Source organism: Alexandromys fortis, unplaced genomic scaffold (assembly GCF_014885135.2).
Source record: "Alexandromys fortis isolate MF-2015 unplaced genomic scaffold, M_Fortis_MF-2015_v1.1 scaffold_32, whole genome shotgun sequence".
NCBI classification, from domain to species: domain Eukaryota; kingdom Metazoa; phylum Chordata; class Mammalia; order Rodentia; family Cricetidae; genus Alexandromys; species Alexandromys fortis.
Window position 1 is genome coordinate 14,793,962 of NW_026067938.1, and position 18,270 is coordinate 14,812,231.

At 44.1% G+C, this 18,270-nt stretch overlaps 1 long non-coding RNA gene across 2 annotated transcripts in view; it reads left to right on the plus strand.

Annotated features, from left to right (window-relative positions):
• The window catches only part of LOC126504828 (uncharacterized), a 172,865-nt gene extending 156,601 nt beyond the window's left edge, over positions 1 to 16,264 (plus strand). Inside the window, exon 4 of one of the 2 annotated variants that reach the window (XR_007592725.1) lies at positions 15,368 to 16,264. This is a non-coding gene — a long non-coding RNA (uncharacterized lncRNA). Of the gene's footprint in view, positions 1 to 69; positions 308 to 15,367 lie in introns of those variants that run through there. The other variant, XR_007592723.1, reaches the window with a different exon arrangement.
• Positions 16,265 to 18,270: the final 2,006 nt, after the last annotated feature.

Consider the following 18,270-nt stretch of genomic DNA (forward strand, 5'->3'; position numbering starts at 1 on the left):
GGTGGGTTTTGGGGTTTCAGAAGCCCAAGCCAGGCCCAACGACTCACTCTCTCTTCCTGCTGCCTGCAGAACCAGATGTACAACTCTCAACTTCTCCAGCACCATGCCTTCCTATGTGCCATCCGCTCCCCATCATGAGGATAATGGACTAAAACTATGAAACTGTAAGAAAGCCCTAATTAAATGCTTTTATTAACAAGAGTTGCCATGGTCTCGTGGCATCCCCTCACAGCAATAGAACACTGACTAAGACAACAGGGTCTAGGAAGGAAGCTGCCACCTCTCACAGGAGGACAGAGGACCTCGGTTCCGATCTGAGCCACTACAGGGACTGTGTTTCTTCATGATGTGATTTTGCTGGCTTCCTCCAGAGAGGGCAAACCATCTTAGAAACATGGTATGGAAGAACAGAGTCCTACTCAATCAAACCGCTGGGGTCACTAGTAGGACTTGTGAAGAATCCCATTGTTCACACTGACCAAACCCAAAATGATCTGGGAAAGACAAGCATAGGCCAGAGATGATGCAGGTGCCATTGTAGAGGCAGGCTACCAGGGGTTTCCCGTATAAAGAACTATTGATGGGAGTCTCTGTGTTCGTCTCTGCTTGCTTTAAGTGGTTCCTTTACCCCAGTATATCCTACTTCATATTATACTTTTTTATTGAAAATAATTTTTTCATACAATTTATTGCAACCATGGTTCCCCCTCTCTTTTAATTACCTTTTGCAATTAAAAAAAATCAACGAATCAAACATTACAATTTAAAGGTAAGGCACAGAACTAAGCGGAGAGTTAAAAGATGAAGCTCAGCTATTATTATTCTGCTAAAGAACATAGCAACAAAATGACTTCTAATAACACATTGCTATACCCATAGATCATTTCCTTGTTCAGCGATCAATCATCAGCCATCAGAGAAGTTTCTTTTCTTCTTCTTCTTCTTCTTCTTCTTCTTCTTCTTCTTCTTCTTCTTCTTCTTCTTCTTCTTCTTCTTCTTCTTCTTCTTCTTCTTCTTCTTTTTGGTAGTAGATGGGAATTAACATAGAACTTTACATTGGACAAGATATGGCAAGCAAGAAACTTTAAAGCACTCATCCCTGAATGGGATGACTTCATCAAACCTTTCCCTGCAAGGTTCAGAGATCTGTGTGGAAAAGTGACCGAAATATTGTAAGAGCCAAACGGTCTAGATGACAGGAAAGGAAGAGGGTCTTCCAGACGTCACAGAACCAACACATATATGAGCTCACACGGTGGCAGCACACAAAGGACCAGCCAGGTTCAAGCCAGATGTCCCAGCACCGAGAGGGGGAAGGGAACATGCCACCCACAACCAAGAAGTTATTTTCAACTGATACTCACGGGCAAAGAGAAAGACAGGTTTTCTTCCAAGGAATGTCCCTGGGTATTTCAATCACACTCCAGGGTAGGTCCTCTGCCCAAGAGTAGTCGGCTAACACAAAACAGACTTCACAATTTTTTGTGTGTAGACTTTTTGCTTTGTTTGGGCAATTTTTTTGTTTTGTTTTGATTTGATTTTCGTTTCTCTGTTTCTCTCTGTCCCCCACCTTCTCTGCATGTGTGTGAGTATGCGTGTTTTGAGAGCAAGAGAGAACACAGAATTGGGTAGGTAGGAAAGAGGAAAGGATCTGGAAGGAGTTGGGGAGAGGAACTATGATTAAAATATAATGTATGAAATGAAATTTTTATCTATAAAGGGGGAAAAGCTTAAAAATGCTTTGCATCAGTAAAAATCCCTCTGAGAACAAATAAATATTAGTATTAGATTTATGAATTGCCCTCCAGAAGTATATTCACTTGAAATGAGATGGGGTGATGAAAATATTTGGAATTTGTGATTATGCTTTTACGATACTGAAAATATACTAAGCTCGTGAAATTATAGACTTTAAATATGTAAAATATGTAATGTGAATTTTGCCTCAATAAGAATGATTGAAAAAGAGGAAACCTGAGCAGGATTGATATCACTCACCAGCCCCAGAAGATGTACAGTTACCCTTTGCCTTTTATAATCGACTTGTTCTCTCAGCTCAAAATTTGAATCATGATTAAACCAGACAGTGTTGGCTCCTGGGAGAATTGGTTTATGGTACTAAAGTTCATATTGGTCTGGGGTCTACTGCAATTCGAGTGAGTCCTGGCACGCTTTCTTGACAGCTCTTTGGAACACCATTGACATGCATTCTTCTGCCAAAAACTACACATAGCTTATTTCATTCCATTCTAGCAAATGCTGCCAGCGTCACCGATAGATTTAGGCATTCTTTGAGCCGTTTCTCCAAGATCGCTTTTGCGACGGTGGCTCTTCCCCCTGCGTGATTTGTGATTTTATTTGGCACTGGTTTTCCATTTCATTGAATCAGATTGTCAGTTACTTGGATAGATTCCATTTTTTTTTTGTTGCGTTTAACAACATTTGTGGCTATGAGACCGAGTCCACCAAAGTTTGCACAGTTTTATTGTTGCCGAATACAAAGCAACTTTATCAGAATCAGGAAATACAGTCGCCATCAGCTAACACTGTCTGATATCTGCTAGAAGCCACATGCCCAGCCATTTAATAACCATATCAATTAGCCATTGTGAATAGTTGCTAGTCTTGGGATTAGACCTCAGTTATTTTTTTAATGAATTCCCCAGAGGTCATACAACCGTTAAAAATCTTCCTTTCCCTGCCCTTCCCCACAAACACACCACACACACACACACACACACACACACACACACACACACACACGCGGGGGGGGGGCGGGGCGGAGAGGAGATTCCCAAATACAAGTATTACTGTTGCAAGGCAGTTTAATATTTTACAATCAAATTGAGCTGAAATTAATAAAATTGAACTCATCCTACTGGACATGTGCACAAAGACTATACAAGAATTCATCAGAATTTAGGGGAAGGAGAGAAATATACATATTGAAACACCTTAAACCACATTTTGGAATTATTTAGCCTAGCAACAGAGCTCCGAGAAACAGCAGCTATAGATACATTAGTTGTTGGAATAGAGCTAACAAGAAAACATCACCTACAGTAAAGATGGACATTTCACAGCAAGTAGAACATTTAATTTGTTAAAATTTGATCTTGGAAAGTAACTGGAGAAATCATAAATGAGCTTATTTTATCCTCAACAGAAGTTGGATGCCACTGCACATAAATATTAATTCACCGGAATAAGCAAAATATGGCATTTGTTAGAGGTTGGGGAGCCATAAATTATGTTTATCAATCACTGAGTGTTCATGTCTTGGAAAGAAGCAGAGAAATGTGTCCAGGGATTTCAGGGATGCCTAGCTATGCTGGAAGATTAAGGGCTCTTGCATCAACACTAGTGTCAAAAGGAGACAGACAAATGGAGCCACAGACTTCAGAACACGAAGCTAACAGCAGGGAGGATTACTGTGCAAATTTGCAGAGATGACTACAAAGACATTCCACAGGGAGAGGCTCAGAGGGCTCTCAGAACATCAGTCTTCTAGAAAGGGAAGAAGAAGCTGTCAGGACACAAATGCCTCTACCAAGACTTGAGGTCGCAGCCTCTGATAATCTCAGAATAACTCATCAGGGGCAAGAAGGCTCTGACACTTCCTCTAGTTAACAGCCCTGGGACTCAGTACAGCCAGGACACAGCACCACTCAGGAACCACGGCCTAGTGTTCACTGGTGAAGCCTACGTTTCTCAGGAGTGCCTTTTCATGGGCCTGAAGATGGAGGGCAAAGGACAAAGAAAAGAAAAAGCCACTTCATTTTCATAACTACACAGAAGAAAGAAGCCCCTGCTATGAATGCTAGACACTAAGAATATTCTGTTTGATTGATTTCCCAGCGTTTGGGGAAGCTTAAAAATCTTCTTATATGCCAGAAACAAAATATTTTTCTTGGCAACTTAGATCTTCAGTTAAAGATGGTTTTCATAATATTTAGTGTACCAGTAGGATACTATAAATTGATAAGCAGACTTGAGGAAGTGGAAGGGCAAATCCAGAGTCTTGCACTATGCCTGCAAGCATTCTGGCGCTGAGCTACACTTCCAAGTTTGGTTTGATTTTCTGAGATGGAGTCTAATCATTTGGCTTAGATCGATCTTGAGGTCACAGCATAGCCCAGAGGAGTCGTGAAGAGACCTTCCCATCTTGGCCTTTCAAGTACCGAGATTATAGACACATACCCTAATTAAAAATGTTTAAGTAGGCTTTGCTACCTTCTTTGTTAAAACTGAAAAAGCCCATGAATTTTATAAATGACTTTGCCAAGTATTGAAATTGAGTGTTAGTTCATTATCTCATTCAAGTATCTGGTAAGTCGTTTGTTAACTGCTACGGTTGCTTTGTCTGAGGTTTCTGCGCCTGTGCTATGGGATCCCTGTTGAGACACAGGATCCCCAAAATCCATCAAATCCATTCTGGCAAGTTGACTTGAGATGGTCCAAAGTGCCTCGGTTGACCGTCTCTCAGCTCAGCTCCAAAAGCCACCCACTAACCTACCGCACCCCTACCCAGTACTCTTTAGACTTTTCTTCCATTGCCTACCCAAAGTTTTCACCATCCAGGAGAGCATGCTGGGTCTGGGTGCCCATTGTCCCTGCTCTGGACTTCATAAGCACCAGGGTTAGAGACGGACGGAAGCCAAAGAAGAGCTGAGGTTACATGTTGCTCATCTTAGACTCCAGAAGCTCGTACGTCTAGTCCAGAGCACCTCAGCAGTCCAGACAGCTACTACAGGTCCCTTCAGGGTTGATTGGGGCTCAACGGGTGACAGTGAAGCTCAGCTGCTCAGCGTGATAAAACGGGAGGAGGGGAGAGAAAAGACGACTGGAAGACTGGCTGGCAGGTGAGCCAAGTGCCTTCTGGTCATCAGAGATAGGAGAGCTGCCCGAGAGAGTCTATTTGTTCCTAGAAGGAATCAATAGAAGGTCGAGGGAATAGGGGCCTCCACACAGCAGCATAGAGTGCACAGTGACCTGTTCCTGTCATGGGGAGGCTCATGTGGCTGTGTATTGAAGCACTGGCCTGCCTTTAAAGGAGGGTCTAGCTGGGCACCTGAGTGCCATGCGCAATTTCCTCGGTTCAAACCTCAGCACTTGGGGAAGAGAAGAGATCTTGGGTAGATATCCTCCCCTGTCCTTTTCATGGTGCTTAAGTGTGGCCGCTTGTATCCATGGGCAAGGTGTGCAAGGAGCCCCCAGCCCTCTTAGACAAGAGTGAGGGAGAGCCAGACACTTGCCATTGCCACAGGGCTCTTCTTGTTATCACCGTATGGTTCACTTTGGCTAGCAACTTGTCCGAATGCGGAAACACTTATTAGATGAGTAAGGTATACCTCTAGTTGTTCCTGGTATTTTCAGAGAGAATTAACTAGAAGTGGGGTGCACTTCCCTGTGTATGGGGAGCCCACCCCACAGAGAAGGGCCTAGATGGAGAAAAAGGTGTGGGGAGGAGACGTCCAATAGCACAGCTTCTCTCCCTTCCCTCTCCCTCTCCCTTCCTCTTCCCATCCCTCTCTCTCTTCTCTCCCTCTCTCTCCTCCTCCCCACCACCCTCTGGCAACAGGATCGGAGCTACTCTACCCATCCAGGCCCTCTCCTCCAGGGCTGAGCCTCTAAAAGAGTCATGTACCACCTGAGTTTGCCTTACCCTTCTTTAGCAAGAAAGGTATCATTCTTGAGTATTGCCAAAAAAGAGCCTTAAGTGTACTCTGTGCCCATGTGCCACACAGTAACTTTAAACCTGGAGAGTGACCAGTGCCAGTCCCCAGTGTGCAAACCAGAGAAGTGAATTTGCCCTGCAGTGTGTTTACTAAAACATGCTGTTTGTGCTGAACTCATTAATCAGTTTTTATATTCAAATTTTAAAAATATTTTCACTGATAGCAAAGCCATTATATAATTATATGTATCTTTGAGGGGCATGTGATATGCTAGTCATATTTATCATTACTCTGTTGGCACAATTACTGCTATATTGCTAACCAACAGAAGTGTTCTTATGGCCTCCAACTATGCCGGTTGGCTCTATTTGAATTGATTCTGGCTGGAGCCATTCAACACAGAACAAACACCGGCTGGCCATTTCCCTAAGAACATTCTGTGGACTTAGCAAATGTGTGCAAGAGATTGAGGAATAGTAGGAGGCCAGTGAGGCCATCTATCCCCAGGCCACTCCACGGTCCTCAGATCAAGTGTCACTTCTGGCCGACTCAGACCCTAAGTTTGTTTCTGTAGTGCAGATGGTTAGCCTGAACAAACTAAATAAAGTATGACTTCAGCCATTTCTGCAAAAGACAATAGTTTGCAAATTCTTATTCTACTGCCCGTGCTTCTAGGGTCAAGTCACTGGCTTCAAACCATGATTCCGCAATTTCCTTACTGCTACACTAAAAACACTAATGGGACAGCAGTAGCCTCTGGACAACTGATGGCGAGCAATATTGGATAACCCAACTAATATTTAATCTTTTCAAACTCCTCTACCAATGTCTTTTGGCCCTTTAGACTCAGTTAAACAGAATTGTTGTTCGAGCAAAATGGGTGTTTACTCATCACTCAGAGTTTCATTGTGAGCTGGCTGTTCTGACAAGGCTGGAACATCATCCAGCAATGGCAGCAGCAACTGACAAGTCTTATCCTTGCCTAACTGAGAAGAATGAGAGTCAGGAAAAATCCATCGACTAAAGTAAAGTAGGAAATGATATGCCAAGACCCAACTGGCCAACCTACCCATATTTCTCTCAGAAAACCAACTCTTTTGTCAGCATTGAAAGGAAACAAAGCTTTGTTATAATTTACCAGGGAGTCAAGGACATTGTTGCCCTTGTCTGTGTGTGTGTGTGGGGGGGGGACTTGTGATGGCTCCTTCTCGTTGTCATCTTGATCAAGCCAAGGACCACCTGAACTGTGAACACACACCTCTGGGTGTGTCGGTGAGGCTGTGTCAAAGATGCTGAGATGATAATTAATGTCTTTGATCTAAAGAATATTAATCCATTGATTGAAGTTTAATAGACCATTGGCAGGAAGGAGACTGTTGTAAGTGGAGGCCTGGTTGGAGGCCGGTAGGTAACTGAGGATGCGTTCGTGACGGCGCGAAGATCTGTCCTCGGTGCGGATAGTACACATGGTGGGCTGGGATCCTGACCTGAGTGATTGATCATAACAGCAGCTGATCACAGCTTTCTTCATTCTCCCCCCTGAATGCCAGTGTGGTATTACCAGCGAGAACAAGCTCCTGTGCCACACCTACCCCGTAATCATGAACTCTGTCTCCTTGTACTGTGAACAAAAATAGTTTATTCCATAAATAGCTTTTGCTAGGTATTGTGTTGCAATAAGACGATTAATTACTAAGATTCCTCCCCAAGCCTTGGAATCGTCCCAGGCAAAGGTCAGTCTCTATTGCTAACTCATTATCTTTATGAAAGATATATTTTTGTTTATGATGTGACCGGTGGCATAAAATATAATAGAAACTCGGGTTAACAATGGCATAAACAGGATGGAACTGTTTGCCTCTTGTGCAATCCCACACCAGAGCCAAGAAGTTCTAGGTTGTTTTCCTGTCTTCCTTGGGGCATGCCTCTGCCATTAAGGAGGTCTCTTGTTGAGGCAGCAGGGCCAAGGAAGGATGGCAAGACTTCCCATACCCCAAGCTTCAGGGGCATGTTCTGCATAGTGCACCTGCAGCAGCCACCGTGCCATGTCACTGGGGAACTTAAGAAAGGTTGCTGCTACTCCAGGTGGCCAGATGTCACGAGGGAATGCCAGTGGGTTTCATTGTTGTAGAAGAAAATCAGCATTGTGGCTGCTGGTACTTTCTGCAAGTGATTGCCTGGGCCACTGCCTCCTTCTTCTCTTCCTCCTTTTCCTCTCTCCTTTCTGCTTCCTCCCTTTCATCCTCTCTCCTTCCCCTTTTCTGTCCTCCTCCATGTTTCTCAGCTTTTCAGAGTACAAACTCAGAGCTTTACTCTGTAGCATTAATCTTTCTGAGTGTGTGAGTATGTGTGTGCGTGCACGCATGTGTGTGTGTGTCTGTGTGTGTGTGCATGTGTATGTATGTGCGTGCGTGTGTGGGGGCATGTGTGTGTGTGTGTGTATGTGTGTGTGTGTGTTTTGCTTGCATGTACCTGTGCAAGTGCAAGCAACTTCTGCCCTGGGAGGCCAGAGCAGGAAGAGGGATGTCTTTTTCTACAGTTCTCCACCTCGAGACACCATCTCTCACTGAACTGCAAGCTTGGTAATCCACCAGGCCAACTGTCTAGTAAGCTCTTGGGGTCAGGATCTCAATCCCCCAATGCTGGAGTGACGGACACCCACAGCCAGACCTAGCGTTTAGCATTAATTAGTACACCTATGTCCTCTAAACCATCACAATGGGCATAGATTAGATATGCTTTCAGGAAATAGAAAATTGTTTAGAGGGAAGCAAAACTGAAATGATTCATAGAGCGCAGGGTCTCCCACATGCCTGCCTACAGCATAGGTTGTACATCTCCTAGTGAGGCCTCAAAAACACGGCTGAACCAGAGGTAGGACGATATACCAGATGCCTCAACATACGCTGCCCTCTGCCTACAATCCCAAAGAACTGGCTGTGGCCAGAGTCTACTAATTGGATCCACTTCCTTAAGGCACCTCCAAGCTTTAGGTTTAATCAGTAAAGAATGGGCAGAAAGCAAACACTGTTGGGTGTATTTCCGAAGAAAGCCTGTATTGGGGTTGTTCAGGAGAGAGGACGCAGTAGAAGACCAGCTGAGAAGCATGAGTGAGCTGATTTCTGACTAACTCAGCTGTGGACTCTTATTGACAGTCTGGTCTTTCTGCTCAGGAGCCTGTCAACACTCTCGCCGGGAGCCGAAGGTTGCCGGCAGCCATCTTCGGTGGTTGGCAGCCTGGCCCGGGGCGCGCGTGCGTGCGTGCGTGCGTGCGTGCGTGCGTGCGTGTGTGTGTGTGTGTGTGTGTGTGTGTGTGTGTGTCTTGGGCTTGCTGGGTTTGGAAGCACTCTTGGGAAAGTACACTCTTGTGTCTCTTCCACATTCTGAAAGTCTCCCTGTCTGGGGATCTGCCTGGAGTTCATGGGAAGTAAGCTGCCTACTCACAGGGTTGGGGGTGACGGTGGCAGTGGGGAGGAGCTTGCTGGTGTGACTGTCATTTGTAATTTTGAATTTAGAGAGAGAAAAAAAAAAACAAACAAACTGTGGTGCCCGAGATCAGACTGAAGCCAGTGCTAGGCCACACTCCACACCCTCCACCGTTTGATGTTGCTTCAAATAAAGTTTTTAAAGTGTGGGTTTGAAATGAACACACACAAAACAAGTCTGTCTGTGTGCCAGCCATGAACTTGCCCTTGGTCAAGGAAAAAGTCACCGGCTGATTAGAAACTTTCATGACCTCCCATTATCAATGACATTTTAATGAACTCCATTAGTTTGTTGATTCTGTTAAGCAGTATCAGCACATGGACTAGCAAGATTAAGGCAGACAACACTCCAGCATGGAAGGGGAAGAGAGGCTTAAGAAGGCTCCGTCCCTTAGAGTAGCTAATGACAGTTGACGGCTGCTGTGGGAGAGAGAGCCAGTTTTCTATAGGGTTGTGGCTCTGGTAGGTTACACAAACTCCAGTGGATGGCCCCGTATCCGTGTGCATACCGGCAACACTAACTGGGCTCAGTGAAGAAGAAGTAGAAGACAAGGAGAGAGTTGGAGGGAATGGTAGGGGATGGATATGATCTAACTGCATTGTATTCGTGGGAGGAGATAATGAAGGCTGAAAACAGAGTGTAGCATCCTGGAGTGCTGGCTGTTTAAGGTGCTTGCAGCACAAGTCCGAGAACCTGGGTTCAGATTCCCCAGAATTCATGTAAAAGCTAAGATTACAGACTCTGACACCCTAGCACTGGAAGGAAGAGATAGGCAGATTCTCGGGGCTCCCTGGCCAGCTAGAATGGCAGAAACAGCTGCCTCCAAGTTCATTGAGAGATCTTGTCTCAAAGGTATAAGCTAGAGAGCAATAGAAGAAGACTCATGACGTTGACCTTTGGAGTCTGCTTGTTTAGACAAATGCACATATGCACACTTACACATATAAGAAGCATGCTACAATAATCATATTAAACTAAACCTCTTTTCATTTCTAGTAATTGAACCCAGGCTCTTACATGTGATGAGTATGTGTGCTTTACTACTGATCTATAGCCTCAATTCTTTTTAAAAGTTTTATTTTAAGATGGGGGGCTCATTAAGTTATCTGGGCTGGATTTGAACTTATTCTGTAGCCAGGAAAGTCCTTGACTTTGTAATCCTTCTGTATCAGCTTCCCATGTAGGGTTACAGAGTTTTGGCTGAGTGAAATTAATTATTAACTAGGCAGAAAAGAATTTTTGACAAGATCTGGACTTCTGGAAAAGGATAAGAAAAAGTTAAGACAAGTAAATAACAGATACTAGTACTTTATTCAAGTGAACTTTTGCCCTTAAAATCTTGCCCTTAAAAAATTGTTTGATCCACAAATACAGAAAGATAATCTAATATTTTAAATAAACTATTGCATAGGATGCTCTACAGAACTGACTAATTTATAAGATTCCTGGTTTGGGGTAAACAGACATTAAAGTTTCTGTATAATTTTTCCACCTGATACAGCTGAGTCTATTTTGGCTCATTTTGGTCAGTCCATGGATCAGGTGGATTTTGGTCATGTGCATCTCACAAGGTACCTCGATGGTGAGGGAAGAGAAACAACAGTGTGTAGCCAGCTATTGTTACCATATCCCCAAGAGAAAAAAAATTCCCATGGGAGGGAATAAATCAGGCCTATGTCCTACTTAGGGTTATGTTACTATTGCTATGATGAAACACCATGACCAAAAGCAAGTTGAAGAGTAAAGGTTTTATTTGGTTTACACTTAAATATCATTGTTCACCATCAAAAATAAATCCAGGCAGGAACTCAGGCATGGCAAGAACCCTGAGGCAGGCGCTGATGCCCATCCCTCCGAGTTCCATCCGCAATGTAATATATGAGGAACAAAGGCAACTTGCCTTGTTTGCTGGCTACTCAGAACAGGACACCAACAGGCTGTACTTCGCCTTGGTCAGAATACCTCTGTGTTGAAGGACAAGCTCATGGGACTCACTCTACTTTGTTCCTTGTGTCCATGTGGGCAGATCTTGAAGGTTGGCTTGGATTTAAGAAGAAAAACAAGATGTGTCCCCTTCTTTAGTTTCCCAAGAAAGTAGAGGACCTTGGGGATGTCTGCCATCTTGCTGTAAGATCTTTCTGTATATCTTTCCGAGGCATTTTGGAGCACAGACTCCGCAGTAAGCTTGCGGGCTTTTCCTCCCTTACTTACATCCAGCGTCTCCAAGAACTGCCTCGCTAGAAGCCTAGAGCTGGGAATCTCGAGCATTTGCTCAACTATGAATAAAGTGGCACTCTGTTCGCCCATTGGCTGCGTTCTTTATGTATATAGACTCCTTGGCAGTGAATGCTGAGGAAGATGAAAAGGAGAAGGGGTGAGATGGGGAAAGAGGTACAAGAGTAGAAAGAACAGGAAAAGGGGAGGAGATGTGTCTACTTAGGTTACTATTGCTGTGATTAACACCCTGACCAAAAGCAAATTGGGAAGGAAAGGGTTTATTTCATCATAACTGTTCATAGTCCATCATCCAGGAAAGTTGGGCAGGAACTGAAGTGGAGGTCATGGAGAAACGAATACTGCATACATGGTTTGTTCAGTCTGCTTTCTGATAGCACCCAGGACAACTACCCAGTGGTTGACACCACCCATAGGGAGTGGGGCTCTCCCACAAGAGGACACATCACAGGTTTGCCCACAAGCCAGTCTGGTGGGGCTATTTTCGCAACTGAGATTCCCTCTTCTGAAAGGCCTCTAGCTCCTCTCTTGTCATGTTGGCATAACACTATCCAGCAGAAGGAGAGGTGGGTTGGGGTAGGGGCAGGAAGGCAAGGGGGAGCTAATCAACCCCAGCTGATTGGATAACCAATGTCTTCCAGGGTTAGGAAGGCCAAACTTCCTGGCTTTGCGTGTTTCAGTTTCATATACCAAAGGAAGAAAATCTTTGAAACTTCAATTTAACCCTTCAAAGAATTCCTGTACACTTGCTCCTCCGGGAAGACATTGCTCTAGCTATTGAAAGTACGTGGGCCTGAAAAAGAAAGATAAAGTAGTTTCTTTCTGGTTCGTTTTTCCAAATAAGTAAAGTGCAGTGTAGTTCGTCACTGGAGTTTAGTGAAATTCACCAACTTCCAGTTTACTGCAAACGCTACAAAATATCAAATGACAAATTGACTCATAGGAGCTCTTACAAGAGAGAACTGGGTGTCTTCCAGCGGGTTATATAAGACAATAGCATTTATAAAAATGAGCTCCTTTGGTAGTTTTCCTTGGTTCCCGAAGCTTTAGACGTCCTTCTCACCTCTGGTAACTTCAAAGCTCACGCCAAGGCGTCACAAGCCCACCGCCTGCCCGTTGAAGCAAAGGCTGGTTTCCTTACAGCCTCCATCCCACAGAGCCCTGCTCTTTTCAGGTGTCTTTAGAGAAAACAAAAGGCCAATTCTCCAAAGAATCACAAGCAAAGAAACAAGTAAGGGATTTCCAGAGGTCCAGGGCTTTAGTGTTAGATCTGAGAAAACACGATCTCGGTTGTTTGATTTAGGTCCGTCTGAGAACATAATCCGTGAAAACAGCGGGATCCAGGCAGCGCCTTGACAACGTTCTTACTCGGTGCTCAATAGCATCTTTGCTGCCTTCTGGGCATACAATGCTGCGAGACAGAATGAACTCTCAGTGCTTTATTACAGAAAATAGCTATAAACTGCTGTAAGCCTCTCTCTCTCTCATGCGATGTTAGCTGGAGTGGTTTTGACCGTGACTAGTAGATTGTATAGTTTTCCCCAGTACCTCTGGTGGTCTGTTGACTGGAGCCCAGTCGAGCTTTCAAAAGACACGGACAGAAGATTTACAAAGGCTCTAAGAGAGTCAACCACAGGTAAGGGGGTGACAGTGAACTGACGAGTGAGCTTGGAAAAGGCGCCCCAAAGACACAACCCACCACCTATTTCTTCCCCACCCTTAATGCTCCCCACAATTCAAGGCTCTTGGGAAAATGAAGAAAAGAAGATGAATGTTTCTATGCAATTGCCGTGACTTTTACATGTGTAGGTTAGGATTAGGTTTATACATCTAGGAAGCAAGACAGAAGGTAAGAGCTAGGTTACTGTCTGTTCAGCCAGCACTGCCTAGCTTTGTGAGCAAGTGAGGACCAGGTACCTCTGACCCTTTTCATCCGGCTCTGGGAAGGGCTATATTTAGTGCTGGTTCCCATAGAACCACCCTTTCTTCTTGGACACCAGGGGCCTCACCATCTTTAAGGTCTGAAATGAGTCTTTTCTTGTCCATCTGGTTCCTCAGCCATTTCTCCCGATTCTTCATTGTCCCCGATTGGAAGGGAACAGTGCGCTTACTCAGCAATGACTCAGTCTTGCCTGTAGCTCACTCAGAGCTGTGTGTTTAGGCCCATAATTGGCTTTCTTTTCTTTGGCCCGCCCGCTTTCATGACTAGGCTCTCAGGCTGTCCTCTGAGAGATGATTCTTTTCTTCTTCCTCCCCTGATTGCATTTTTCTGTTATTGACTGTATTTATTTTTCCCTTTCCTTGCACGCATGTGTCCTCTATACTGTGTGTGCCAATTGCCCACCCACTCCAAACTTCCTATGTAGCCGAGGGTGGCTATGAACTCACGGTCGTTCTATTTCTGCCTCTCAAGTTCTGGGATTACAGGTGTGCATCATCATGCCCAACTGTTGAATTTTATGTCTTTCTTTTTTTTTTTTTTTTAGAATGTGAGCGTGTGTGTGTACGTTTCTCTGTGTATGTATGTGTATACACATATATGCCTCTGTGTGTCTGTACGTTTGTGCAGATGTACTTAAATGCACATGCGGGTACAGCTGCAAAATGTGTGTAGAGGTCAGGGGACAGCCTCAGGTGTCATTCTAAGGAACAACATCTCGTTCCTTTGAGACACCGTCTCTTATTAGTTCATGGCGCAACAATGGGGCTACAGTGCACACCACACCATGTCCTGCAGTTTTTATATGGATTTGGGGCTACTCATGTTTGGCAAGCCTTTATCAACTGAGGCTTCCCTCGTCACAACTCTACTGTCCCTAAAGCCAGGGCGCCAGGGACTTTCTGCTTTGTATATTGTTTTGTTTCCATTTGAGCTTGTATATCTGTGTATCATTGATTTCTGGAAAAGCTGATCCTTAGCCTGACTTGCATATTCAGAGACCTGGCTGGCCTCAACCTGACACTGCGGGTCGAATTGAATATTCCATGCTTCTCTTCCCACTCCAGTTCATTTTAATGCTATGGAAACTCTGGTTCCGGAAAGCTGAGGCTGACAATTGGAAAGATTGCTTGAAAATTCATCAGTTGGTGATCTTTTTACAGACGTGCGGCAAATGCATGTCTACTTCCTCAGAAATTAATAATGCTTCTCATGAGTTTATTAGACTATATGAGCATTTGCTTGACGCTCATAAATCTTATGTTGCCCTCTTTTGCATAATGACACCGGTAGACAAATCCTGAGACCTCTCATGAACTAAGACATCCCTGGTTTACTGTGTGTATTTCTGGTTCTCTAATTTTCTAATAGCCTATGCTAAGAACATGGGATTTTAATTCAGTCATAACAGGATTAATCCATCTTAGTGCTTAGCTATGAATAGTTACCTCTAACAGCATGTAGTGAGAACATGCAACTGTCCTTAGCAAGCTATAAAAATAACTATATCCCAGAGTGCTAGTCGCAATTTATGTCCCCATTAGTTACAAATCTGTCCATGTCTTTTATGAGTCTATTTGTGTTTCCCAAGAGAACTTTGCTGCTGTACGTGACAGTCACTCTCTGTGCACCAAAAGGGCAGAGGAAGACAGCTACAGGGAGTAAAGTAGCAAGAGAAAGTTATGTTCTTTATGCCAACAAAATATAACAAAGGTGTACTTTGGACTACAAAATCAGACATAGATACAGTTCGAAAATATGGTTATATGTTATAGATGTGGTGGGAGGCGTATGTAAATTTCAAAGAGGACAGATCTAGGTTTAAATTGTAGCTCTACACTTCTGTCTTACGGACTCCCTTCACCTCAAGACAATTCAGCCCTTTCATTGATAAAAAAAAAATGATAACATTTGCCCTTAATATCAGAATTAAAAGTAATATTAAAAAGTCTTTGATACCTAATACATGCTCAGTATACGGAAGAAGGGATAGTGATGATGTTCATTTGGTGTTTCTCGTGTCAATTAGGATGACCTGGCCCCGCCTTGACATAAGGAGAGGAACTCAGTCCTGCCTCAAGTTGATGTGCTAAGCTTGGTGTAAGCCCATGGGAGACCTGAATGGAGATGAAGGAGGAGCGGATGGGATGGGGAGGTGGGGGCTTGATGGGATGAGAGGAAGGAGGGAAAGTGGTTGGTATGTAAAATAAATGAAAAAACGTTATTTAAATTTTTTAAAAAAGAAAGGAAAACCTTGAAAGAAGGAACTAATGAATGTCGGGTTTTGTTTGTCTCGGTGATCTGGAGCATATCTCTCGCAGGGGACATGGTCTCAACCTCTGGTGTCTAATTCAGTAACCACTGGCCACATAAGGCTGTTTATAATTAAAACTTTAAATTAAAAAAAAAACCTGTTACTCACTTGCACTACCCACAGTTTGAATGCCACTAGGTACACTGGATAAAGCAGATGTTCCACAATCACAGAAAGTTCTGCTGGACTTTATAGACTTGTCCCGGACACTGTCCTCCAGCTTGGTTACTACGTCATAAAGCGCTGGTCAGGGATCTGGCAGCCATCTATAGGACTGGGGATCAAAGCGTTCCCACGACCCTCCTACACCAGTCCCCAGACCCTGATTCCAATTCTCAAAGCACCAGGGCACTATTTCATTCTTGTCCTCTCTCTCAGATGCCTACCTTAGTTCCAGATAGCTGATCACGAACTTGAGTGTGGAGTCCAACCTTTGAAGGTATTATATAAACCTCGTTCTGGGGAGAACTGAGTTTTCATTTCAAAGTGATGTCCCAAAGCCTCCCCCTGTAGAATTCCAGGAGGAAAGCCTGGGGTAGAAGATTGATAAGACATGATATTGGTATAACATGAACTCCTGGGTGCTTTCAGGATTCAGATGTCCTATGCTAAAACTGAGAGCGGGAACCTTTGGAAGGTAACAGGCCATGGGGTCTCTGCCCTTGGGGATTAGTTTAGTGCCCTGTCGAGGTTCGGGGGACTTCAAAAGAAAAAAAAAAAACTTCTACCATGAGAGGACAATAGAAGATACCATCTTGCAGGGCTGACTTCACCAAACACAAAATCGGCTGGTGCCATGATCTTGGAGTTCCCAGCCTCCAGAAGTGACATATAATGGTGTCTAGTTCTCAGAAGTTTCTCTGTCCCAGATAATTTGTTTTTCCGTAGCAGCCTGGATTAAGATAGGGATCTATTTGATATGTGGGTGGCCACCTGGCCTCTTCTGTCCATAGCTAATTCTGTTCTCTACGCACTAATTGAGTAGATTGAAATATGAAACATCTCTCAGGAGGGTCATATTTGGGGGAGATGGACAAGTGGGGCAGGCATGCAGAAGACTGTTGAAGTCTTTTATTTCTCCAGCACAAAGTGTGCAGCACACAGTGCTAGTGCGGCTTATGTAACAGGAGTATGGAATGGTTGAACAATGTAACTGTGAAGCGTTCCTGATAAGCGGACCACTAAGTAACATTTGACTTAGAGTATCCTGGTGTTGACTGACGTAAAACAATAGAAGGGACATAGATGTGCCAAGTCCAATCAGGAAATTACTTTCCTGGCTGAAGTTGCCAAGCTCCCGGTGTTTCTATTGCCGAGAGAAAGCAGATCGCAGGCGTTGAAGCCCAGATAAACACTAGGTCATATAATAAAGAGAGGAGAGACTGCCACCATGGTGCGGGTATTTAGCAGGGCTCTACGGGGAAAGCGGCCTCTATGAATGCAGCCGATGAAGACTGTATCAGAACACATACTATAAAAAAGACCACACTGCTCATCGTTTAATACATGAGAGTGGTATCCTTATATAAAACAACATGGGACTATAACCACACAGAAGATACATAAAAAAGATCAATAGCGCCTGCCTGAAGACTCGAGCCAAGAGGAAAGTTCTGACCTGAGTGATTTAGAACAGAAAGAGTTCTAAGTCACACCAAAGAAAGCCAGCTGGCAAGGCAACACTCACCAGGACAGAAATGTTATGAACTGGTACCAGAATTCTCTCTGTGTGTAAAAGATTAATCCATTAAATTATTAATTGAACCCAAGGACTAAATGTATTTCATTCATTATTTGTAATGTGAATTAGTACTTTTGAAGTGTTTAATATTTTTTTTAAATCCTGATTAAAATTCATTTCCCACAGATAGATGAATGAATCTTGTTTGTATCAGTCTTAACCATAGGTATTTGAGTTGGCTGGACGTGGGTTTGTGTGCCCTAACATATAATAGAAGAAGGACACCGTACCAAACACCTCCAAGCTGGGCCTGCAGGCAGGTGAAGGATGCAGAGTTGCAAAACAACACCGACTGCCATGAAGGATGGAGACACAGGAAGTCTCCCCTGTACATGTGTGCTCCTCTTTCCCACCAGGGAGGTTGCTACAATTCTGAAGTAAGCCCCCTAGGTGAGAAGTCACTGTAACCAAGCCGCAGACTCCAAAAAGACCACCCCAGCAAAAACCAACTCACTGTGATCCAGTGTTCTACTGCTAAAATCTTTTATTTTTTAATTCGGTTTCTCCACCGAGTCACAGCAGGCATCTCCCCAGGAACCTGGAGACACTGAAGTACTTTGCGCAGATGCAAAGTCTTGGGGAAGGGAGGAGCTTTGCCCAGTGCGTCCTGCCATCTCTCCTCTGCCTGAGTGTTCCTACCTCTCTGCTCATGTCTGTGTGCCACATCTGTCTCTCACACCAAACACCAAGAGGTCTGGTTGAAGCCCTTGGTCTGCCAGTGTTATCCTAAGAGTTGCTTTTAGCAAACAGGTCATCCATTAAAGTGGTTGAGAGTTAAACTGGTCACTTGAGGGACCGAATTAATTGGGTCACTTGACCTAAAACTGATAGCTTCTTGAGAACCACCACCAAGAATCCCAGAGACAGCCCAAGCCCT